The sequence below is a fragment of the Mirounga leonina genome, unplaced genomic scaffold (genome assembly GCF_011800145.1).
Source record: "Mirounga leonina isolate KUSES-001 unplaced genomic scaffold, KU_Mleo_1.0 Mir_154, whole genome shotgun sequence".
Lineage (NCBI taxonomy): Eukaryota > Metazoa > Chordata > Mammalia > Carnivora > Phocidae > Mirounga > Mirounga leonina.
Genome location: NW_023270389.1, coordinates 27,968,527 through 27,994,964, shown reverse-complemented (window position 1 = coordinate 27,994,964; position 26,438 = coordinate 27,968,527). Strand labels below are relative to the sequence as shown.

General features: G+C 49.5%; 1 protein-coding gene across 3 annotated transcripts in view; it reads left to right on the top strand.

The window, feature by feature from the left end:
• Positions 1–26,438, top strand: part of NAV1 (neuron navigator 1) — a 244,790-nt gene that overhangs the window by 157,389 nt on the left and 60,963 nt on the right. The gene's annotated exons all lie outside the window — the stretch shown is intronic.

The window sequence follows — 26,438 nt, the reverse complement described above, 5'->3', positions numbered from 1 at the left end:
GGTGGGGCAAAGGGAGGCACAACCCCTGTGAGGCAGAGGGCTCTGAAAGTTCCCCATGTGCTGGAAGGACTGCAGCCCCAGCCCTCGGGAAGCTCCCAGACAGAGGGAGGTGAGAGCCGTCCTCCACGGTGCATGCAATGGCCATGGCAGAAGATTTACCAAACGTTGGAAGGCACAGGACTCCTGCCTTTGGAGAGATCCCAGTCTGACGCAGGTGGCAGGACTTCCTAGCTGTGTGAGCTTGGGGAAGTTAGGTAACCTCTCCAGGCTTTAGTTTGTCTGTCTGCTAAATGCAGATAATAGAACCTATCTCAGGATGATTATAAGGATTAAATAGCTAAACACATAGAAAGTGCTTGGAATAATCCCTGGTTCATTGTAAATGCTCAATAAATGTTAGCTTTTTTTTTTTTTTTTTTTTTTTTTGCTGTTACTGGTTATTATCGTTATTGTTAAAATGCCATTCTGAAGGAGGAGAAGGACTCCTGTCCCCTGAGGTTCCCAGACTTGCCCCCAGGGACTGTGCAGTTTCACCCGAGTGCCACTCAGAATCAGCAGCTGGGACAGATGTAGCAGCAGCTGGCCAAACCTGGGAGCATCGATTTTGGGGGTGTGAGGGCATGGGATGCTAGGCAGAGGGGAGCCAGGAAAGATGAGCTTAATCCACCCTTTCTTTATCCCCTTCCCTCTGGACAGGGTGTGTGCTCCTGAATCAGTTAAAAAAAAAGCAGACTTCACTTAGCCTAGCATGAATGAGAACGTGCAAACCCAGACTTTCTGGAGAAGAAAGTGTTGGCATGGAAGTATCCGTAAAGTGGACCTGACTACAATCTGCGATGCTGGTTTCCAAGATGATTTCATGTGTGTTGTTTATGGGCGGTCTGCAGTTAGCAGGAACTCTTTAACGCTTGATAGTTTTAAGGTTTCTCCATTGTTGACTTCCCTGCCAGGCCTAGGAACACACCCACCCTTCAGTGTGCTAAGGAAGTCAGAGCTGAGGGGAACCCACTTATAATCCCAGTAATTTTCATGTAAGCAGTCACTCCTCAGTTATGTGTTTGCATGGTTAAGTGTTGTGCTTTTTCATTAGAGACTGGGCATCCTCAATTCCAGCAAGAGAACATGCAGACCTGAGCGGCCCCTGCTCAGCCCCCTTCTTGGCCCTCCCAACCCCCACTGTGGTTTCCGTCCAGGTTTTATAATTTAGAAAATGTCCTGTTTCTCCGAAAATTGTTTTCCCTATTCATGAACTGAGTAGGGCTGTTCCCTGTAGGGGTGTCCTGTAGGGCTTCCTTTCTCAACCAACACAGTGACACCTCCTTGACCCCTGTCAGCCACTGCCCATTGCCATTCAGTCTCCTGCTTCCCAATACTAGGCTAGCAGGAGAGGTGAAGCCTCTGCTTTCCCCACTGGGCGACACACGATCAGCCACAAGCCGTCCGAGTGAGCCGTGCAAGATGACAGTGATTCGGAGTGCTCTCAGTTATCTGCTGGGGGAGCAGCCCCTTGGGTGTTTTTCAGCTCTCTCCGCTCCATCCAAACACCAGGCCTTCCCTGGGTTGCCAGTCTGTGGGGGCTCAGGGAAGGCACATTCTTCAAACGGAAGCTCAGCAAACTAGAATGAGGAAGGTGAATTTGCTGCCAAAAGAATCCTATTTTTAAAAATTACAGTTTTTAAAAAATTGTGGCAAAATACATGTTTTTTTATATATAGCTAATACATCAACAATTTTTTAGAGTGCAGCTCAATGGCATGAAGCGCATCCACATGGTTATGTAACCATGACTGCCATTCATCTCCAGAACTTTTTCCATCTTCCCAAACTGAAACTCTGTCCCCATGGAATGCTGACTTATCATTTTCCCCTCCCCCCAGCCCCTGGCAACCACCATTCTACTCTGTCTTTGTGAACTTGACTGCTCTAGGTACCTCATGCAGGCAGAATCATACAGTATGTGTCCTGCTGGGACTGGTTTGTTTTACCTAGCATAATGTCCTCAGGGTTCATTTATGTGTAGCATGTACCAGAATTTCCTTCCTTTTTAGGGCTAAATAATATTTTAATGTAGGGATATACCACATTTTATTTATCCATTCAGCTATCGATGGGTTGTTTCCACTTTCTGGCTCTTGTAAATAATCCTGCTGTGAACATTGGTGAACAAATATCTGTTCAGGCCCTTGCTTTCAATTCTTTGGGTACATACCAAAAAGTAGGATTATCAGATCATATGTAGTTACATATGATCACATATAGTTACTCTATTTTAATTTTTGAGGAACCTCTAAACTGTTTTCCACAAGGCCATACCATTTTACATTTCCACCAGCAATGCATGAGGAGTACAATTTCTCCACCTCCTTGCCAACACTTACAATTTTCTGTTTGTTTGGGTTTTTAATAATAGCCATCCTAATGAGTGTGAAGTGGTATCTCATTGTGGTTTTGATTTGTGTTTCCCTGACGAGTAGCGGTGTTGAACATCTTTTCATGTGTTTATTGGCCATTGCTATGTCATCTTTGGAAAAATGTCTATTCAAGTCCTTTACCCATTTTTTAATTGGGTTGTGTTGTCATTGTTGAGTTGTAGGAGTTCTTTATATATTCTGGTTATTAATCTCTTGTCAGACATATGATTTGCGAATATTTTCTCCCGTCCTATGGGTTGCCTTTTCATTCTGTTACTAGTGTCCTCTGAGCACAAAAGTTTTTCATTTTGATGAACTCCAATTTATCTAATGTTTCTTTTGTTGCCTGTGCTTTAGGTGTTGTATCCAAGAAGTCACTGCCAAATCCAATGTCACGAACCTCTGCCCCTGTGTTTTCTTCTAAGAGTTTTATAGCTAATGGGACTTCTTAAAAATTTAGATTCCAAATCCCATTCCAGACCTACCAAGGCAGATTCTCTGCTACTCAGGGAGCCATATTTTTCTAAAGCTTCTCAGTGATTTTGGACTAGTCTATCTTCCCATAAGGGACAAGAATCTTCTTTATAGCATTCCTGATAGCCACTCTTTCGGTGTTGCCTTGCGTAGACACAATGAGCTTATTTTATTTCCTATAGAACAAAATTATGAGAACGTTTCTAAATATCCACCTGAAATCAGCTTCCCTTCGGCCTATTGATTCAAATGCTGCCATCCAAGAAAAATAGAGTAAGTGGAAATCTTCACTCAAATATTTCAACATGTTCTTAATGATCGCTCAGATAGTCTCTTCTCTAGACCAACAAAAAAAAAAAGTCCCCAGCTTATTTCATTATTTTCTTAAATGACCCAGTTTTCCAGATCGTGATTATCCTCTTCACCCTCCCCTGGAAGCTCTCAAGTTGTCAATGATCCTCTTAAAATTTGGCACCTAAACCAATCACCGCCTGACACTAGGCCTGCCAGGGTAATCTCCAAAGCATGACACTATAGACAACTTGAGGTTGGCCGCGGACTGTCCTAGATGACAGTTTGAGAGACATTTTTACCTCTTGAAAAGAGAACAGGAATTTGTTTTTCTAAAAATAGGAAGGTCTGGAATTTAATCTAAGTAAGAAGATAAGTTCCACGGCCATCTGTCCTTCCCTTCACTGGCACCCAGAGTTGGAACAGGAGGGGAGTCAAGGATGGGCTCCCGTGCAGAGATAAATAGAGGCACTGGGCATAGGGAGCAGATGTGCCCAGAGGGGAAGGAGGTCAGGAGGCTCTCCATTCCCTCCCTACTTGAACTTGGATTTCCCTCTCACTGTCTCCATTTCTGCGCATGTGAACGGCAGCTGGGCTGGGCTGTGTCTGAGCCGTGCGGCGGTGAGGAGCAGGAACCCCAGGCCGAGCCAGCAGCGGTACCCCGTGTTGCACACCTCCAGTGGGCGCCATTCCCATGGTGTAGAGTTGTGTCATCAGCAGCCCTGGCGGGACTGCTGTCCAGCGACCTGTGCCAAAGGCTGCAGAGCCTTAGACAGAGCCAGCAGGCCCCATCTTGAAAGAGCTCTGCGGGTGGGTTGGAGGGACAACAGGACTTCTTGGCGACTGTCGGCCATGCCCTGTGTCTCTCCTCAGGTGGTTTCCCGCTCCGTGTGTGTGGCTGGATGTTCCAGGATTCTTGTTCTCTCTTCGCCTCCCCCTCCCTTCCCCAGCCTGTCCTCTTGAACTGTGCTTGGGGGCTCAGGAACAGATGGGATTCGTTTCCTTCTTGGCTCTGAAGTGTCCTGACGTTGAAAAATGTCAACTAAAATAAACTGTAGGCCCCTGCCTTCTCCTAGGCTGGCTCTCTGCTCCCAGAGGCAGTGAGCCCAAGCCTTAAAGGGACACCTCCCAGCCTTGCGAAGCTGGCCTCAGCCTCTGTCTGCAGCCACCCTCCGGAGAAGGAGCCTCATTTGCTCCTCCCTAGTTTGGCTGATATCTGACTGGTCAACCCCAAATGCCCAACCCAACCACCTTCAGTGACAAGAATTCTCTTGGAATGGGCACTGGGTTTTTGTAGGGTTTGTACAAAGAGAAGAGAATCTTTTTTAATTTGAATGGACGGTGGGGGTGCGGGGAGTCTTCTTCTGCCTTTATCGCCTCTGTTTCCTGGCAGTTCTTGAGGTCTCCCACGTAATGGGCAGCTGGCCCAGGCCTGGCTTTTGCCCATGGAACACAAGGATTAGGGTAGAGGGTGATAGGGGATCCTTCAGGGGAGGACCCAGCATTCAAGCTCAAAAGGGAAACTCAGTTTCTGTCCTTGACGGGCTTCAGATCTAAAAGGGAGGTAGGATGCCTCCTGGGTCAGTGGCGAAAGAAGCGATGTGTAGTTGAAGTAGACAGTGGTTGTTGCCATTTTGGGGATAACATCTAACAATTACAGTGTTGACACACAGATTCATAAAGGCAGCCTTGGTTGATACTTCTCTGTGGTGCAGGAGAAGGAGCATCTGGAGACCTGGAGTTCATCCAAAGCTCCCCTCTAGCTCGCTGTGTGGCCCTGTGCAAGTCGCCTAGCCTCTCTGACTCTTGATTTGTTCATTTGTAAAAAGGTAACCATTTTTGCCTTGGGAGGATCAAGTGAAAGAGAACAAGTGGGAGTGCTTTGCAACGTATAAAGAGCTGCTGGTTTGAAATATATTATTCTGATCTCAACTTACTATTCTGCTCATTTAGCTGATGGCCTCTTTCTTAATTAGGAGCTGTTGGAATACCCAAATAAGATTTCTTCAGCTTGGCAGATGAGTTCTCTGAATTTGGGCTTTGACTTATTTTGCAAAGGAAGATCTTGTTTTGCTTTTCAACACCATCTTGATATTCTTTTAGTCCTGTGGTGTACAGTTAAGTCAACAGACCTTGGAGAACAGGCTTATCCACATAGGCACACCACCATACCAGGGACAGGGTAGTAGACTGGCTTAGAGGGAAGGCTTTCAGCTCCTGGGTCTGAGTCCTGGTTCTTCTTATTAGCTCTGTGGGTTTGGGTGAGTGCTTATTCTCCCTCAGCCTGTTTCCTTAGCTGAAAAATATGGGCAGTAATGGGACCTACTCTGGGAGATTGATGTGAGGATTAAATTTGTTAATATGTTTATATGTAATAAGTGTTCAACAAATGCTAGCTCTTGTTTGTTAGCCATGTGATGGCAGGCACTCACAAATGGACGCGCCTAAGACATCACATGCACATGTGAAATGATAGTACAGTATTTGAAAAAGTGTTTGTTAACCTTCTTGCTTCAAAAGGCTGTTTCTGATACTCACTCGAGGCTGACCAACTAAGTGGCTTGCCAAGCAAGGTGGATATGTTCTGACCCAGGGGCACCTGCTCACCCAATGTTCTCCTGTGGCACATGGCACCCATCTGTGAATGGCAGATCTGGGCCACAGGTAGTTATGCAGTAAAGCCAAGCTAATTGCATGCATGATCACACAGTCGGACACGGCCCCTTTCCCATCATGACCTGCACTCAAACATACATTTATTGTCTATGAAGAGTGTCTTGTGCTGGGGTCCCCAGAAGGAGACCTTGAGACAAGTGGTTTATTTGAGTGCAAGTGGTTTATTTGGTAGATGATTCTAGAAAACACAGATGGGGAGTGGGGAAGTGAGTCAGGGAAGAGAAGGGAAGCCAGTGCAGGATATGTTTACATGGAGGTTACTGCTGTGGGCAACTGGCCCTTAGGGATTTCTGGGGGATTCCATGGAACACTCCTCAGAGCTGTTCCACGCAGTGGGCAAGGAAGCATAGATATTTACCTTTCGACTGCCAGTTATGATGGGCTGCGGGCAACTCCAAGGGGCATTGCATCCTGGCTTTCCTGGCGCACTCCACATAGGCTGAGAGAAATCCCTCAGGATGAGAGGCACGAGTGATCCGAGGCATAGGCGCAGTAGTGTTGTTGTTGTTTTTAAGATTTTATTTATTTATTTGACAGAGAGGGTACACGCAGGGGGAGCGGCAGGCAGAAGAAGGAGAAGCATGCTTTCTGCTGAGCTGGGAGCCTGACGCAGGGCTCGATCCCAGGACACTGGAATCATGACCTGAGCCAAAGGCAGACACTTTAACCAGTTGATCCACCCAGGCGCCCCGGTGTTCTGTTAACATCTACCGAACGGTTTACTGCACAGTGGGTGGGACACAAACGGCATTGATTATAAAGAGGGAAGTTGAGAGGAAAGGAAGGGAAGGAGGGTGTGGAGTCTGATTCCTGGGTACGGATGGAAGAAGGGGGTAGCTTCGGAGAGCTCCTGGCTCTTGAAACACCCCTTAATTCTTTTTTTTTTTTTATAAAGATTTTTATTTATTTATTCATGAGAGACAGAGAGAAAGAGAGAGGCAGAGGGAGAAGCAGGCTCCCAAGGAGCAGAGAGACCGATGCAGGACTCGATCCCAGGACCCTGGGATCATGACTTGAGCTGAAGGCAGACGCTTAACCATCTGAGCCACCCAGGCGCCCCAAAACACCCCTTAATTCTTAAAACCAAATCGGGTTAGCACTCTACAGTCTGTGTGGGGTTAACTTGGATCATAGTATCTGCTCAAACCCATCAGGGCTGATGGAAGATTGGAGCGAGCCAGGTATTCCGGAGGGGCAGCTGGATGTGCGCTCGTTGCCACGGCAACTGATGCAGCCGGAGGCGTGGCCCCTCCTCTGACGCGTCCTAGTAACCTACAATTGAGCTGCTGGGGTTTTCACTGAGTTTGATGACAGACAATTTGGTCGACAATCAGGATGGATAAGGGGTTGAGGAAGCTGTTGAGATGGGTTTGGCTCCCCCTCCCCCCCATAGGCCTGCCCACCTGCCTGTCCACTTGTCTCTATCTTCTTTAATTGTCAGCTCCCTCCTCCTTTTCCCACCAACCTTATATTCTGTGATAAGCCAGCTGGGCTCAAGGAATGCCTGGAAATTCCATGCAATCTGATATTACAGAAAGAGCATAAGTCTGGAAGTCTGATAGGCCTGGGTTCAGATCCCAGCTCTGAGGCTTTGGGAAAGCTGTGAATCCATTCCAGTGGGAATAGTTATATGGGAATAAGATTCCTATAAGGATGTTATGGAATATGTTGTATTAATACACTAGGTATGCAGCAGGGCCTCAGTAAATGTTACCTCCCTCCCTTCTCTTGGTTGGCTCCTGGAAAATTAAAGCAGTAAAGGTCCTAAAGACCACCTATAGAATGGAACTTTTCCCCCTGGGTGGTGATTCAGTTGCCCACTCATCTGCCACATCCCCTCCTTCCAGGAAGCCTTTTCTAATCCATCTCATTGCACTATGATTGCTCTCTGACTCTGGATTGTCTTAGAACTTGTACATATAACTCATACTGTAGTAACTTGTGCTTTTTAGATTCTCTAACAATTGCATAGCATGTATGGTCTACAAAACACTAATATCTCATTGTTTTATTTAATCTTAACACTGAATTAGATATTCTTTTCCCCAATTTGCAAGTGAAGAAATTGGAACTTGGCTTGCCAGAATCACATAACTTAAAAGTGGCTGACTCAAGCAAAACCCAGGCCTTCTGACTCCCATGTCCTGTGCTCTTTTTGGTATACCCACTGCCTTGCTGGGTCTACCATGAAACCTTTTCCCTCTGTATGCAGCCCATGTGCCCCCTAAGCCTGGGAGAATTTCTGGGGCAGGGATCACGTGCCTTCCACTGGAGTAGGAGCTTCCCAAGGACAGAGACCCTATTTTCTACTTTTTCTCAGCACCCAGCAGAATATGTTCTCAGGTCATGTTATTGACTGGCCAGTGAATCTTAGTTAGAGACCCCCATGTGGGATGACCCTAAGTGACCTCTCTGTCTTCCAGGATAGGATCTTCTTTGGAGAGCCACAAAGTAGCCACAGCGAGGAGCTCAGGACCACAGGCAGAAGAGGCAGAAGGAACAGCCCAAGCCTCTGTGAATACAAGTCCTTGTTGACTCAGGCTCAAAGGCTGAGCTGTCCCAGCATGTCCACGAGGGGCCAGCTCTGGCCTCTGGGCTATCAGATGTCTCTGGCCAGCCAGCAAAAGACCATTCACTGCAGCTAAGAAGGGCCAGCAAGCCAGGCAGTCAGACTAACCACTGAGCTTGCATAGGGGCGCCCTAAAGAGTCTGCAGGACTTATAAGAATTAAAAAAAAAAAAAAAAAAAGAGTCTGCAGGACTGGATTGTTCTTGCCTCTATGTGGGAGTGATGATGGGACGAGCACAGGCAGATGTATAAAAGTCTGGATTTTTAAAAACAGGCAGTAAGAGTCAGGCCCAGAGAGACCCAAGGCACGTACAGAAGAGACAGATCAATATTCACTGAATATGCAAGACAGCGTCATGGGGAGACAAGGTAGGAGAGGCTGATGCTGGGGCATGTGCCATAGATGAACAGAGCCAGTGCGCTCGTGATGTGCACCCCAAGGAGGGGAATGCGAGACAGACAGACGCTGTGGGAGCCATCCGAACACGTGTGTGAGGCGGCTGGGTACAAAGAGGCTGTGTGTGCACTAATTTAGCTGGTGGCAGAGGTGGGGGGGACGCAAGGCTGCCAGTGGCCAGGGGCGTTTAGCAACCAGACAGGCACAGAGGGTGTCTGGGAGGTGGAAGGACTCTTCCAGAGAGGAGTGAGTGACCCTGCGCTCAGCCTGGGGGCCTGACCCAGAGCAGGGCGAGCCCTTCTCACCAGCCTGCCCTTCCTGCTCCCCTTGGCCAGCTGGTATTAAAAGGGGTCTGTCCTGTGCCCTGTCCCTTCTTTCTTGGGGGGCATCTGCAGCCTGGGAGATAGGGACACATCTCCAACCTCGATCCTGCTTCTTTTGCTGACTGCCCATTCTCTTCCAGCTCCTTTCCCGGCCCGTTTCTCCTTGGTCACCTTTCTCAGTGTCTCAGCCATCCTTCCCTTCAGTGTCTGGCTTCCGTCTCAGCTCCTGTGGGTTTGATGACAAGGGGCCGTTCAGGAATGACACCATCTACATGTACCCGGCCATGTGGCCAGGCTCGTGGCTGGGCTCGGGTGGTGGGACTTCTAGCGTTAGGGGCTCCCAGGGCTGCTGACATTCTGCCGAGTGTTAAGAGAAGAGGAGGGACAGAGCTTATCATCTGCCTGTCGCCAGCCTTTCCTGAGCCAGTTGCCCCATGCCCTTGCTGGAGTGAACTTTCCTCAGAGGATCCCTGTTTTCTGGATGTAGCTGGAGCAAAAAGCTCCTTGTGGGAGGCTCCAGCTAAGAGATCCTTCGGGTGCCGCTGAAGTCTGGGAGGCAGTGGCTTATATGGTCTCTTATGTCTCCACTGCTCCCTGTGGTTAGTTTTCTGTTCTTCGGAGGCAGGTTGGCAACGTGGATAGAACATTCCGGAGTCCAGATGACCTGGATTTAATTCTCATGTTTGCCACTCACCACCTGCATAACCTTGGATAAGTTACTTTTAGCCTCTTTGTGCTTCATCTCATTGTCTGAAAGATGATAATACCTACTTCGTGATATTTATTATTCATATTCATATTACGTATTCATATATTTAATAAATATTAGTAGAGTACCTACTATATAAGACATTTGGGGATTCAGCAAGAGGACACAAATAGATGTTGTTCTTAAACTCATATGAAAAAGAGATGACAAACAAGTAAATACCTGGTAGATTATGTGGCGCTGTGTGCCATGAGGAAAATAAAGCAGGGTAAAGGGCAGAGAGTGATGGGGAGAGGGGCTGTTTGAGCTCCAGTGGTCAGGGAGGGCTTCTCTGGCAAACTATGCATGAAGAGCATGTGCATAGGCCCTGAGGCAAGGATGGGCATGTGTTCAAGGAACTGCAAGGAGGTCAATGTGCCTGATGCAGCGTAAACAAGGGGGAGAGTAGTCAGAAAATGAGATCAGGAGGAAGCCAGGGGCCAGGTAATAAAGGGTCTTACATATCAGGGTGAGGACTTTGGCTTTTCATCTAGCCAAACCAGGAATGTTTCAGGGCAAGGAGTGATGAGGTCTGACATGTTTGGTAAAGGGCCTGCCTGGCTACTATGAGGACAACAGCCACAGGGAAACCAGGGAGAACCTAGAAGCCTAGAAAGGAAAGTACTACAATAATCTAGGCAAGAGAAGGTGGTGGCTTGGACGGGGGAGGGGGGTGGCCAGGGACATGGTGAGAAGGGCTTTGAGGATGAAAGGGACGATACATTTACAGTGCCTTCTCAAATCATATGAGATTTTATTCCTATTTCTCTCCAGAGATTAGAGCTCCAACTCAGTAATGGAGAACCTGGGGCAGTGGGTGCTGTGGTTCTGAAGTCATTGTTTCTGGCCTCGGATTTGAGCCAGAGGGCTTACAGACGCTAGTATGCATGCGCGCGTGCGCACACACACACACACACACGCACACGCACACGCACACATCTGCCCAGGGAGACTGGCTGAGGGTCCATCGGGTCCTATTGGAGAGGCAGCTTCTGTCCTGTCCCCCAGTCTCCCCATTGTCCTATCTGTCCTGTGTTTTCAGAACCACACCGAGACTCAGAGGTTTTGCGATGATGGCAGGAGGATATTAAGCTAGGACTGCTGAAATAGTAGCTCACTATATAAGATCTGGTCGGGGTGCTTCCTCTCTGCTGCCTCTCCCAGCTGTGGGGTGGTGAGAAGGCAGGTTTCCTCAGAGGTCATGTAAATATTTGCGGAGCAGTAACACAGCTGGGCGCACCCACTCCTCTTGCGGGCTCATTTGCTGCTCCAGAGAATTCGCAACTGGGATCGGTGCTGGACTTTGGGGCACTTCGCTGTGCATCCGGTGACTCCAGTGTCCCGGATCCAAGCTCTCCCCCACCTACCCTCAGAGCCTTTTAGTCCTAGCATCAAGCTGGCCCTGGGGAGGGAGTTGGTAACAAGTGGGAAGCGCTGACCACTAGAAAGAACACTGCCCTGGGAACCAGGAAGCCCAGGTTCTGTGGAAGAACCTTGAGGAAGTCACTTACCCTTTCTGAGCCCTGCTTTCCTCCTTTGTGAAAAGGAGGGACTTGAACCAGAGGAGCTGTACATATTTTTTTGGCTCTGACATTCTGGATTATCTGACCACGTAAAGTGGATCTGTCCCAGGCAACCTGGCATATCCTCCAGGAAGTCCCTGGAAGTTGCTGAGGGAAGGTACAGCCTTAGTAGGTCAAAAGCAGAGAGAAGCTCCCCAGGAGCTCTTGAAAACTCAGGCCTCCCTGAGAAGACAAGAAATCCGCTGGATTTCCTTTTTGCCTGGGACTAATGTCATCATGGCTTTCATACCTGTGGCCAGACTACCTGAGGCCGCTCTCTTAACCCTTCATGTTCTAAAGCAAGTATAGTAACACGTGCCTCACCTTAGAGCATTAGGTTGTTTGTAAATGAGATCAGAGTCATGAAAGTGTTACCACAGAGGCTGGGAATGATTTTTATAGATGGTTCTATCAAGGTGCCGACAGACGATTTCCCCAGGAGTCACCAGGGTCACTGGGGGATCTGGGAGTAGGTTTGAAAAGCTGGAGTTAGAGATATGACCAGGTCATTCTCCATGGAGAGCATAGGGATCCCACCTCGGTGTGGCCACAGGGTTAATTCACCAGGGTCCTCCCCCAAGTCCTTTCCCCTGTCCCTGCATTCTGGTTTAATTCTTTCTCTCTCTCATCACCCCTCTCTATATGGTAAAATGCTCTTTGTTCTGCCTCTGCCAAGATGCTACCAGCCCAGCCTGGCCAAGACGTGGAGGGGTCTCAGGGCTCAGCTTGTCCCCACAGAACCCAAGGGAACTTCTCTGACTGGCCCAGACTTGTGGAGGGGCGGGGCCTTTTCCAGCTAAGGAAGTAAATAGCTTCATTATTCACGGGAAATCGGGGAAGTGAGGGTAGGTCAAGGGACAGAATGGTCAATGCTTACCCTGGGACCCTAGTTGTCTCAACGGTCTCACTTCTGGGCCTCACCAGGAATCAGGTGTGTAGTCAGACCCAACAGGGGACACTGGAGCCCCAAAACCCCCAGGCAGGTGACACTGGAACTTGGACCACATGGACCTTCCTGGCAAGTCTTTCTCTTTTTTGTGCCTCACTCTCACCAACCCCATTAATCTTTGAGATTATGGTCAAGGACCAGAGCCTCCCACTAACTATCTCAGGATGTTCCTGTTGGAAATGGAACATTGGTTTGGAGGACCTTGGGCCTGAGCCAGGGTGACTCCAGAGATCCCTTGAGGTGTGTGTGGAGGGGGTGGAGGGGTTGTGGGGAGGGTATCACCCCTCACAGGAATCTGGCTGAAAGACCTCACATGTATTAATCTGGACTCTGCCTTCTGCTTTAAACATTTCCTGGCCTTTCCATGCCTCAGTTTCCCCCTTGTAAAGAGCCACTCTGATGGCGCTGGCATGGGAGACAAATGAAATCATGGCTCCCAAGGGCTCTTTGAAGAGAAGCCAGAGGAGCACAGGGGAAGCCTATCTAAGATAGATGGGCCTTTTTCCTCTCTCCCTTTTTGGCTGGGTTTTCTTTCTGGAAAAGTGCCTGACTCCCAGCTTCCTATCAGCAGGTGTCTACCCCCTCCACCACATGCCTCCACCACAAGCTATCCCCCATTCCTTCTGCCACAGGCGACAACTGTGCAGCCTGGGACCCAGAAAGAAGAGCTCAGAGTCATCCCCTGCAAGCCCCCCCACTGTAGTCAAGGCAATGAGGCCACCACACCCCCCCAACTCTGCCACCACCACCACCCCCAACTCTGCCACACCCCCATGATGGGCAGGGTCAGGGCCTCTTCAAGCGCATGAACTGGGTCTGCTGACAGGGGAGGTTGTGTTTTACTGTCTTCACAGAAGCCCCCAGACAGCACTTCTCTTCAGTGATGCTGTCCAATTACCCAAAGTGCTTTGACCTGCTGGCTGAAAATAGCAGGTGCTAATTTGCATGCTATTTCTTTAAGTCTCTGGGCCCTCACTCCTTCCCCTGTAAAAGCCCACTGGAACCTCCCCCAAGCAGAAGGGTAAGTAGAAGGTAGACAACCATGCAACCCACCTTCCTTGTTGGCAAGGAAAGAGGAACATGTAGAGGGAAACCTCATATTCTACTGGGTTCTAACAGTTCAAGAATCAGACCCAAGGAGGAGGGGTTTAGAGATCCTCTAGCCCAGAATCCCCTTGGGTGGGGGTGGGAGGACAAGGACAAAATTCAGGAGCTGAGAGCTCCTCCCCTGTGTCGAGCTGCTGGCTGAGAGTTGCTTTCTTTACTGCCTGCTCCCTAGTCCCTGCTGTGGGGAGGGGTGGGGGGCAGGAGGGTGCAGTGCAGGTGGAGGGGGAGGGCCAAAAGGAGGATGGGCAGGCTGCCTTGTGTGAAGAAGAGGGATAGGGCCCCATGAGCTCTTCAAGGCTGTGAAGGAATGTTCTGGGACAGCTCAGTCCCTGCTCCAAAGACTCCTGCCCCTCCAAGTAAAGCCTCTGTGCCTCACCTCTGTCGGTCTCCCCTCCCTCTAGGCTCTGCCCAGAAATCCACAAAGGGGGAAACCTTATGGAAAATGCACAGCTAGATCTGGGGGAAAACATCCCCTGCTGGTGACATTCCTCTGGCTCAGACAAAGTCATTTTACTCAGGATGCTGGCTGAGGCTAAAGAGAATCCCTTATGGTGCCTGTCACCATAAGCTGTTCCCCAGATGACCCAAGCCAGCCCCAACACAGCTGCACAGGCAGAATCTCCCTAGAAAACTGATTACATTCGTCCTCCCGTTGGGGTGGTGGTGAGGATGGGCTCGCTGCGGACGTGATCAGGACAGAAGAGGCAGGATAGGGGTTTGGTGTAGGGCCTGAGATGGGTGAAAATGCTGGCGAAAACCACCTGCCTTGCTCCGATTCCCCTCACAGCTGGTCTGCTTGGGACCTGTTGCACCTTTCCTAAGTCCTACCACCCAAGCCACTCAGCATAGAGTAAAGGGAATAAAAATCAACTCACGCCCCTCCCATGCTAGGGAGGAGCCTGAGGGATTGGTGCTAGGATCACTGCAGCTCTTTACTCCCCTTTGATCTCCAAGCATATATGGAAAACTTGACCACAGTATGCACCCTCAGAAACAGATCCCTCTCCAACTCAGACTGCTCAGGGATCCAGAGGCAGAGTTCCCTCTGTAAGGTTTCCCACCCTCTAAGAACGGTGGTTCCCCCTCTAGAGGTGCAGCCCCAGGTCTGGCACTGGGCAATCAGAGGACCAGAGCCAGGTGGGGTTTTAGGGAGAAGGGTCATCCCTAGCACTCAAAGCACCATCCAGACCGCGCCCGTGGGGAGCGGGGAGGAGCTCAAGAGTGTGAATGTCCTCTGCCTTAACTTCTGTGAAAACCAGATGCTGAGGTGACAGGCCTAGGTGAACCCATAGGGTCTCTGTGTGCAGCTGATCACCCCAAGCTGCCCAAACACTAGAGACAACTACTGCTCAGTGGCTCACCGGCCTCTTAGGTCAGTACTGGGGGCAGCTTTTTAAAAAGATCACTGCGGTGCTTTTGTTGCTTTAAGAAACTGCGGATATCGTCTGTCCCTTGCTAAAACATGGTCTCCCTGGTGTGCCCAGATCACATTGAGATGGGGACCCAACCTTACACAGTCAGCCCCTTCCAGGAGCAAGGAGAGCGGCCTCGGGGAAGCAGTGGTGAGAGCATCTGTGCAGCCCCCCCTTCTTTGAACGGGGAGAGTTAAGTGCTCAGGAAGACCCTGAGGGGAGCTCAATGGGCTGGAGGGGGGGGCCTGCTCCTGGATCCCACTTCTTTTCCCTCTTACTTTACAACTAAAATCCTTCCTCCTTGAGATCGTTTTCCTTCTTAGCTGAAAATGCCTCCTGGATAAAAGCACAGACTCTTGCATGGTGTGAACTCTTCTTTCTCCCTGGCATCTTCCCCCAACATGCACACCTTTCACCTAATCTATTTCCCTAAGTGGGAAAAACGTTAGCCCTCCCCCCACCCAAGTTGTCTGCCCTCCTGGAGGGCACACCTTCCTAGTCTCCCCTCCTCACCCCAGGTCTCTGAGCCAGCTCCTGGTAATTTGTGCCTGTCGTCTGACCTTCATCCCCCAACCACGCTCCTCGTTTTAGGTGGTGTACTGATCCCCTGCTCTTATTCTAATTTTTAGAGCCTGGAAAGGGGCCAGGAGGGGGCTGGGAAGAAGCCCTGCCAGGGGGAAGGTTCAACCCAGGCCTCCCCGACCCGTGCCCACCGGTACACACCGGTTGGTTCCCTGGCTCGCTGCCCACACCCCCTTCTGCCTCTGTAGCGCAAGTAAGAGCGCCCAGGGGACCGCAGCAGGCAGCCAGGGGGTTAACTCCAGGGCAGCCCAGGTGGATGGAGCTCGAGGCCCCCAGCCCGCATCTGCACCTCCCGGGCTCCCGAGGCCACCGGAAGGCTGAGGCTGCGGTGGCTCTTTGTCTACCTGCTCTGGGCGTTAAAGAGCCCGCTCTCAGCCTGCATCTCCGGGGCTCGGGACAGAAGTCAGCGGCGGCGAAATGGGGCTCTGTCGCTTTAAGTACAGCTGGAGCCGTAAGTGCAAGCCCCGGCGGTGGGGAGAAAAGGGAGCGGAGGGCCGGCGAGCACTCGGTGTCTGGCCCTCCGCGTGGCCCGGACTCAGACCTCTTCGGGTGTCCGCGGTGCCGGGGAGGGCGCTGGGTGCCCACCCGGCGAATGGCCGCCTGAGCCGGGGAAGATGCTTCATCTGCCCCTGCCCCGGTCGGGAAGGACGGTGAATTTCCCCCGCAGGTAAGCGCCCGGCCCCTGCTGCAGTGCTGGGTCGGGGTTGGGAGCTCTCCAACCCCGACCCCAGCCCCCGCCCCTGGCTACACTACCGCAGCAGTGGGTGTGGGGTCTGCAAGAAGGAGGGTCTTGGCTGCCCTGCTTTTCTGACGGAGGGAGGAGTGCCCGCGCCCGTGCCGCCAGAGTCCTCTGGCTCCCGGCTCCCCGGAGTCCTGGGCTTGTTGGCGTTGGGAGTTGGAGGTGGGTGTGTGGACGGGTCTGGGGAAAGGAGAGGGAAGGCAAAGCAAGGAGCTTGGGTTCCCCAGAGACCGGGACAAAGCTGAGACAATGGCACAACTTGATTGAACTTGGATGGTTGCCGCTGCAGTGTATTGGGGGGGTTCCCGCCCCCAGCTGTGGGGGGGGGTCGGGGTTCTTAGGGACCTGGAGAGGGAAGGGGAGGGTCCTTCAGCGGGAGGGTCTCCCTGACTCAGAAGCTCTGCGGTATAAGGAGGTAGAGGGGTGAGACCTAAGGAGGGGAGGTGGGGGTGAATTTGACCCCACAGCTGGTTGGATTCCTCTGAGAAGGAGTGAAGCCTGGGACTCTACTCTGGGAAGGGATGAGCAGCAGCGGAATTTGGGAGATGCACAGTGGGGGATCACAGATCAGTCCTTTGCGGTGGTGAGGGGGTTGGTGAGGGGGGCCGTTCATGGTGGCTCCCCACTAAGAGGAAGTGAGTGTGAGCACAGCCAGTCAGGGATCCTCAGAGCTGACTTGGAAACTGCACTTCCAAGAGAGGATTAGGAAATTCCAGCAGCCAGAGAAAGAGAGCTGATGCTTTCTGGTTTTTCTGGGAGCTTCCCACCCCAATATACACACTCCCTCCCCTCACCCTCCCTCTGACTTGGCTGGCTGAAGGAAGTTGGAGGTTAGGCCAGATGACTGAAGCTGAGACCACTCCCACCCCCATACCTCCTCAGGGCTTTCAACCCCAAGAGCCCAGACTTGCACCCTGGAACATGCCCCCCTTTCCCCATGGTTCCTTGGGGAGAGCCCCAAGCACTTGCCAGGGGCTTCACTGCAGCTCGGCACACACAGGCCTAGGGTAAGAGCAACAGAACCAAGGCAAGGCCTAGGCAAGGGCGAAGCGTCTGCAGCACTGGGTGCCCTTGGTGCCCTTCTTGTCCCCCACCACAGTGGGACAGACTGCAGCCCCTCTGCAATGGGACTGGGGACCCTTGGACTGACTTTGCTAGGATGACTGGTGGAATATATCTTTAAGAGGAACCAGTTTTGAACAAAGAATAGATCTATGTAGGGACCTCTGGGGATTCTTTTTTCTGGTGAGATCCTGGGGGTGCGTCCTGAGTCTCTGGGCCCTGGAGAAGGTGGAAGGAAGGGGCTGTTCCTGACCTTGTTCTCCACTTCCAGCACTGCCACCCCAGTTCAGAACCTGCTTGAGATCCACACAGGGAGTGCCCAAGCAAGATTATAGTTGTCACTGAACCCAGATTTGCACTGGTTCTACACTTTTGTTTTTTGCCTCCCTCACCCCTGGAAGACGTGAAAATCCTTTAGTTGGCTCCCTTTCCCTGAGCCCATCACCCCTTCTTTCCTACACAGAGCCCTTTCTAGGTTATGCTATCATTTCTTTTGAATGGCTATTCTCCCCGCCCCCTTGCACTGCTGCACCCCTTCCCGCCCCACCCTGAGAGACTAGGCTTTGAAGACAGTGAGTTTAGTGCCTATCCTGGGGCTATAGCTGCTGAGTACTCACCTAGCTCCTTACCAGAAACAGACTTCTGGGCAGGTGTGCCAGGGCAGGGAGCTGTCTGCCACAACCCAGGGAGAGGAGCGGGTCATATCACATGTCTGCTAGGGTGGGGCGAGGTTGGACTGCAGTTTCCTTTCTACCCAAGCCCAAGACTTTCAAGCCAATTGTTGTTGGTAGGCAAGGAGAGAGGGGATGTTATAAAGTGGAGGTCAGTCCTCAAATCACCAGAGTTCAAATACAAAATTTAACTACCCTGGCTGCAATCCACAGGGGGAGAGTTTAACCCGAGCCTTTGCTCTGGAGACAGCTCGAAAAACCTTCCCTGTAAATGATGCTTGATTGGGGCCAACAGGGATCAAAGAGATGCTTGCCCTTCAGGTGCAGGTTCCCCTTAAGCTCCAAAGGAGGCAGCATGGAAAGGATGTGAGGTATCAGGGTGAATGGCCTAATTGGCCCGCAGTATCTCCATACCCAGCTTTTGATGAGTTGAGCTGTGATCAGCCATTGGCCACTCCACTTGCCTCAGAGCAGATGCCTGGCATTACTGCATCTATCATGGAAGGCTGTCTCCATAAGCACCATTCTTGCACATCTCTCCTGGAGACCACTCTCTTTCCTGCTCCAGAAATCACCATCCTTCAGATTCTTCTAAGCAGCAAACCCGGGGTGTAGGCATCTATCCCATTCAGCATTCCTAGATTCCCTCCTAGAAGGGGCCCTTAGCTATAACCTGGGGACCAGTAGGAACAAGACCTGCTCACAGCACTTGCCTCCCTCAACCCGCAGAGACCCCCTGGGGCATAGGACTCCAGCTTGGCACAAACCCAGCCTCTGTGAGAGGACAAAATGCCTAGGGACAGCAGAGCCAACGAGCTGCTTCTTGTTAGCGGGTTTTATGGGGCTAGGCACGCACAACGCAGGCAAACCACACTTGCCGGCTTAACCTCTTCCTGCAAAGCTCCTGCGCTCTGCTTGAGAGACGGAGGAGAGAGGTGCCAAGCGAGAAGCATTATAATGAGGAAGACTTAGTGTGGCTGTGTGTAACATCTGAGCCAATCACTTTCACCCTATAACAGGATGCTCTAAAGCACTATCTATGCTAAGCGCTTTGTAAACATTCACTTCTTTAAGCCCTACAACAACCATACGAGGTATATTTTATCATCATCCCATTTCACAAGTGAAGAAACTGAGGAACAGGGAGGTTAAGTAATCCTATCTAAGATCACAGTGGTGGGATTTGTTCTCACACCTAGATCTGTCTGACTCTAAAGCCAACCCCCAAGTGCTGCTATAAGGAGATCATTCTCACTGACACTGATCTAGGCCCAAGGAATACCAAATGCTGAAGATGCACAAGTTGAGGGTATTTGAGGCCTCCGCAAAGGTCTGCAGTCGGCCCAGAAGTCTAGTGGGGGTGAGGTGGGAAGAGCACTGGACTTGTAGAGTCTGGTGACCTAATTCAGGACAAGGGCTCCATTACAGTTAGCCTTGTGACCTTACAGAGGTCGCGTAGCCTCCAGCCTCAGTTTCCTTCTCCATAAAATGGGCCTAACTCCTGACCAGTCTACCCCCCCGCCCCAGGCTGTAGTCATGACAGTGAGCTGATATGAAGAGCAAAGTGCTTTCAACACGTGAGCTCTTCCGAGTGATATTTACTAGTTGAGGTCCCTCGCAGGCAGTAGGAGTCCCTCCCAGATTCTTCAAGTTTGCTTTTTCCCTTCATTTTTTCCTTCCATTTTGCTAGGACCCTAATGAGGATGCCAATCGGAATAATAGGCTAAATAACTTCCTGGCATCGAATATATTTTTGATTTTTTTCTTAAATTCTCAATTACTCATCTTCAGATTTCTATTCAGTCCAAATTCTATCCTAACGAAGATGCCGTATTTATACATTCTATTTTAATGGCAATTGACGTAAAAATCGGCCACTTAAAAAAACGTCATCGTTTAAAAAAAAACACCTTATTTTTCAGCCTCTACTATGTGATACCTTTATGCCAGCCATTATGCCGGGGGCTGGAGACACCGAGCTGACCCTTACGGAGCTAACATTTGTCTGTTCATTTATTCAACAAACTGTAGCGAGCATCTCACAGATGCCAAGCACGGTGCTGGGAACCGGGAGTATGATAGTGACCAGTAAGACAGACATAAGAGTCTGTGCCCTCAGGAAGCTTATCATCGTTCAGTGAAAACAGATAAATAAAAGTCAACGAGCACATACATACATTATTGGAGGGGGAATAACGCAGGAGGATGCAATCTGGTGGAGGAAACAGGGTGCAGATCCCTGTGACACCAGATCGAATGTGTAGGAAGCAGAAGCAAGCAGGGAGGGGCCATAGTTTGAGTGGTCAGGGAGGACTTCACGGGAAGATGGCATTTCCATTGGGCCTGAAAGCAAAAATACACATTTTCCAGTGGAACCAGAGCTCATCTGAGGAGAGAGGGGAGGAGTTTTCCTCAGTTGAGAGGCTGTATGTCATCTTCCAGTTTCTTTGCCCCAGACCCACTATCACTGTGGCTTCATTGATAACAGACACCCCTTGTCTAAGATAGAATCCTCAAACAGACAGCTGAATCAAAGTGTCACTGCTTAGCACCACCGGCAGTCCTATCTGGAAGCCTTTGGTAACACAACTGGCTTCTTTCCTCCAGAGCCTGGTCTCGCTTTCATCTCAGGCAAAGTTCATGGCCAGAATGATGGCCTGCCTTTGCCTTTGCCAAGCGAGCAGAGTCCAGTAATGCTACCTGTGGGCAGAATGTGTCGGATATGAGGCATCATCCTCATCCTCACTTTCGTGGGATGCTTCAGGAATTTCCTAGAAATACTAAATTCTTGGACATTATTGGACATTTAAATCTGAGGAAGCCTGTCTCCCATGAAGACTCCGACACGTCATTGGGTGAAAGAACATCAAAGGCCCTGCCCACGTGCATGTGTACACAGGCGAAACAGCCTGGCCACTGTCCTCTTTACACAGGCAAGAGTTGCCAACGTAACCCGTGGACTTACAGAGGGTATGGCAAATACGAGTTTCCCTCATAAACTGGTTTTCCTAGGTAATGTATAGCTACAGGTGTCATTTGAGTAGTAGGTGGGTTATTCTAAAGAGGAGAGCAGAGGGAAGTTGGGTACCTACCTACTTGCTGGGAACTGAGCTGGATGCTTTATTTTTGACCTTGTTTATGCCAGCAACCAGGAAGAGCTGATGGTGATATGGCCATTTTTGTGATGTGGGCATGCATTCAGGGAGGGAAAATGCCTGTCCCAAAGTCACGGCCAGTACGTGGTGGAGCAGAAATGAAAACCCAGCTCTGGCTGGCTCCGTAGCCCATTCATGTGTAGACTGAATGTGAGTCTAAGGAGCTCAGCACTTTCTGCAAGCTTGAGAATGCCTACGCTCGCTTCTGGGATGGTCATTTTTTTTTTTTTTTTGAAGATTTCATTTATTTATTTGACAGGGAGAGACACAGTGAGAGAGGGAACACAAGCAGGGGGAGTGGGAGAGGGAGAAGCAGGGTTCCCGAGGAGCAGGGAGCCCGACGCAGGACTCGATCCCAGGACCCCGGGACCATGACCTGAGCCGAAGGCAGACTCTTAATGACTGAGCCACCCAGGCGCCCCTGGGATGGTCATTTTTTATAAAGGAGAGCTATTAGTGAGGTTCTTCAACCTCCAGGGATGCTGCTTTCCAGCTTATTTTGTCCCCCTATGCATTTGTTATGTGGTGGTATTTTTGTCTAATCGTAAGTCCTAGGGACCAGGGACTCTTATTCAAGTGGTGTCTATGTGGAATTTAATGACAACACATAGCTAACAGGATTCCGTCGTAAGAGCTTAATAGAACAGTACAGAGTTATATACACCACCGTTGGCCTGTGCGGCATTACACTCAGAGCTCTTTAGATTGGGTCAAATCCTATCTCCTGAAATAGAACAGCTACATAAAATAGAAGCTGATCAGCCATCCACCAGTGAGGATTTATTAATCACCTACTGCGTGCCAAGAATGGTGCTAATCTCTACAAAGAGAAAAAAAGACAACTTATTTCAGTCCCCATAATGGCACGATTAATCTATAACAGAGTTGGGTGTTGATTTCCGACACTAGGAATAATAATAGCTAGAAATAGGGAGCAAGCAAGTCAAAAATATATAAAGATCTATAACCAGGTCAAGGAGCACTGCATTAAGAGGACAGTGAGTGTGGCAGTCATGAAAAGCTCAAGGGCAGCCTGCAAGGAAATCTGGACAGTGTATTGGGGAAGGAGGAAGCTTTTCAGGTATGAAAGAAGAGGGAGAGAGGGCCCTGGGCCCAAGATGAATTCTCTTGAAGAGAATTTATGAGGCGGTGAGATCAATGGGTAATATGTCGGAAAACTGGAACAGAAGGCGCGTCCCACTCCGTCATCTTTGATGTCCTGCAAGCCCCTCATTCTTTTGGCAGTTGTCCGGTGCATGCCCAAATGCTCCGAGAGAGAGAGAGAGAGAGAGAGAGAGAGAGAGAGTAGTGTGTGTGTGTGTGTGTGTGTGTGTGTGTCTGTGTGTCTGTGCGCGCACACATGCATGAAAGTGTTGTTGCTCAGGCTTGGAACATTTTCCCATGGATTATTTTCAATTCTTCTATAAGACTATACTAGACTACCAGGTTTTGATCCTGATGATCTGCCAACTGTGTGATTTTAAAAATAGGTTTTTAACAGCTCTAAGCAGAAGTAGTATTTCTGCCAGTGGAATTATGGCTCAAAGGCCCTCAGGGAAAATAAATACTTGGGAATTATTCTTGGGTGTCAGGGTTTCTGGAATTTGACCCCCGAGACACGGTGGCTGAGATAACAGCAGTGTTCTGTGGCACAAATCCGAGACCTTGTTCCTTAATTCTCTCTGATACACAGTTGGAAAGCAGTACTTCTTTGGTTAATCAGATCCCTGGAAATGGATGCCTCTTGTCTGGAAACAGTTCCCTAGTGAAATCCTTGTTTACATTGTGGTGGATTTCCGTGTTCTGGAAATGTGTGCCATTTCTTCCTATTTTTTCCTGTTATGTATGTATTCAGTTCCCATAATTTATACTGTTTCTCCCCATTTAGCTCTCATAAATTCTAGGTGAACGTTCTTGTAATTTCCAGGCCTGGATTTGCAACCCAGATTTCCATACCTGTTGCTACTTTTTCTTATTCTTGGAGCATTCTTCCAGAACTCAGAGCTCCCCGCAGCCATTTCACAGGAGTGGGTCCTCTTAATACATGGGATTCATGTTTAACAACTTGGCAGATGCATTTTAGGCTAGCATTGAGCTAATCTTGGGGAGGACTTAGGAATCACCTTTTCCTGAAAAGGTGGCTCTCTGAATGAGGTAAATCCATAGAGACCACTATTCTCCATGCTTATAATGCATTTTAGAATTACCTTCGAAATCTAATGAGCAGTATGTTAATTTATTAATTTTCCACTCTTGTCCTTGTTCAATTAACAGGGTCCTCCTTCCCCCACTCTCATAAATTAAATGTGAAGGGGAGAACACAACAGTGTTCTCCTGTGGTTTATAGAAATTGCTTTCATCTCCTGGAGATGAACCTCATATTTGCTGTTACCAGTTAAGTGTTTGTTTTTCTTCTGGAGTCCCCGTATGGAAACCCCTGGCAAAGCTGGGAGCCCAGAGGATCAGCATGTATGGGGTGTTTAGGAAGGGAGGTGGGTAAAGACTGTTCCACTTCAGTTCCCTCAGCAGGGAACTTCCACCAACCTCCACCCTGGCCTCCAGCCCCTAGGGGGTAAAGGGCCAGTCCAGGTCTCAGGTCGGAGAAGCTAACCATGCCCCCTGCAGGAGGGAGGAAGTCACTGCTTACTCCTGCAAAGCCTGGTTCAGGAGCTTTCCTGCTGTCTGAGAAACGAATTCTGGAAATTTGCACAGAGCTGTTCATTGTGAACGCAGCTTGGATCCCCAGCAAGTCCAAAGCCCTTGGAAAAAATCTCCTCTAGGAGACCCCCCAAGAAGTCAGGACTCCTGGGTTTGGTTCTGGGTTTCACATGATGGTCTGCTCTGGCAAGACTCTTAGCCACTCCTTGTCTCTCTTATAAAGTTGAACTGAGACACTCTCTAACCCAGAATGATTATACCAGTAAACTAATGCCATCCAAGTAAAATAATGCTGGTTGTGTGAAGTGAGCCCAAGGATTCAGAAATAACCTGAATTTTAATTTCTGTCTGCTTCACTTCCTTATCCCCCCCACCTCTGGTCTTTACCTTTAACAAAGAAACCCAGAGGTGGAGCGAGGAGGAATATATTGAGAAGCAGGAAAGGTCAGAAGCGGAGGTGTGATGGTGTCTTCAGCCTTGTGAATTTCCCCCTGGTCTTCCTGCGGTGCTTCCGGGCATCCCATGGAGCAGAGCCCTCTCCCCGGACTTGCTCGCCCTGCCCTCTGCACACCGAACACTCCTTCTGCTCCCACCAGTCAGGCTGAACGCTTACCAAGAGTTGTTTGTTCCCAAACCTATTTACGCCAGTCGACACTGTTTCACTTGATCATTACATAAGCTGATGAAATACGAGTGTAAAAAGAAAAAAAAAATCGTTTCTATAAAAACTACATTATTGAACACTTGGGGGAGCTTGAAAAGGCAAGTTGTCAGTAAAACTGTTGTTGAGATGCCTGTAGGACTTAAAAGGTCCTAGGGGGACACTATAAAACTCTAGAAGGATTTTGCTCTCAGATTGCTCCGTGTCATGAAAATCTTAAAGAAACTGACGCTGGATATAATAATGCACTGTGGGCGTAGGGGTGCAGAGAGGAGATGGAAAAGCAGAAGTGTGTCAGGGAAAACCCTGCTGGTTCTAGGACTTTGAACCTCATAGGATGACTGGCGCCTGTCTGTAATTCTCTGTAACGAGGACTTGGACATGTAATGAGTGCCCTAAGGAAGGGGGGGGGGCCGTCTCAGGAAGCCTTTAAACATAGAAAAGCCACCATCTGCCTGGATGACTTGTACATACACAGTAACGGGGGAGGAAGGGGCTGAGATGAAACCGCTCACAGCTGGAGGGGACCTGGGCGAGTGGACCCTGAGCATCTGCCTCCCTTTCAACCAGAGCAGCTGTTTTCACCTGTTTTACACACTGGGGATTTCAGGTAAAAATGTTCATAGAGAGGGTTCTACGTGTCTCTCTTTCTCCAGATCTATGTGAGACTGAACTGTGCTCTCCCCAGCGGAGACTAGACGACAGAGTTTTAGTGCCCGAGTCATAGCTTATATTCATTTACTATCGACTCTTTTGGAGCAATCATTGATGAATTTTGTATTTCCTCAAACCTAACACTTGGATGCACAGAAGGCTGGTACCTGTGAGGGGTACCCCATTATGGCTTCATTCTTCCAAGTGTGAGAAAGACTGGAGGGTGAGACAGAACTGCAGGGACCCCTTTTCTAAGCTGAGAAGCATCTCTGGATCCATCCTGCCTCAGAACAAAATGGAAGAAAGAACAGGATGTTTTCGTTCCTGTCTGTTGCCTGAAGGCATCTTTCCCAGAAACAAAACCCGTTTGATTTTGATTAACTTTCTCTTCTTTTAATTTCAATCTTCCTTCTTCAAGGATTATGCCAAAGCCCCAGACTGATCATAAAGCCTCAGAGCAGAGATTTCAACTCGGTTGCCCAAGAAAAGCATGTGAATACCAGAAGGTGTTTCCTAGTCAGTCATTTCCTGTGTTCCCCAAATTGTTATTTTTTCCTACGATATGTATCTTTAGATAACAAAATCTTTTCTCCCTCTCGACCTGGGGAGGTGATGTGGCAGGAGGCATTTTGAGAAAAGCATAAAGCTAAGCATGTACTTTATAGGTAGCCAGCACTGGAGGATGTTTATGATGCCGCAGTAAAGAGGTGAGGCACCCAGAAACCTCAAACTGGCTTTGACACTGACTTGTTGCACAACGCAGGGGCAAAATTTCCAGCCTCCGTTTCCCCTTCTCGGAAGGAGAATGAAGGGCCCCGGCCATTGAGAGGCACACAATGCACAGTGCGCCCGAGCTGGTTTGGAGGGGATGGAATGTTGTCTGAATGAGAAATGCATCAGGAAGGATTTGCTGCGGGAATGTGGCAATCCAGTCTCACAGGGTGTTGAAAGCAATCACCAGTGACAAAAAAACGGTCAGATCCTTCAATACCTGATTCTATAAAAGCTGGGTGGGACATCTGCCTTGCAGAAATGTTTGGTGTATCTGGCATTTGCAGGTGAGGGTTTGAGAAGTTTAAATCTTTTCAGTTCCCTGTTATTTTTTCCTCCATTTATCCTTCATCCTTCAGTGGGCAGAATGTCATGCCTGGGGCATAGAACGAGTGGCTTTTTACCTTTGCCTGAACACCTGCGTATAGTTTTGTTTCTCTGGAATAAGATCTTTGCTTCGTCCACTTACTGGTTAAGAATTAAGATTCCTTTTTCTTTTCATTCTTTTTGTTCAAGGCTTTGTGCTAGGTGAGAGATGTGCTTACTTTCACATGCATGGAAGACTCG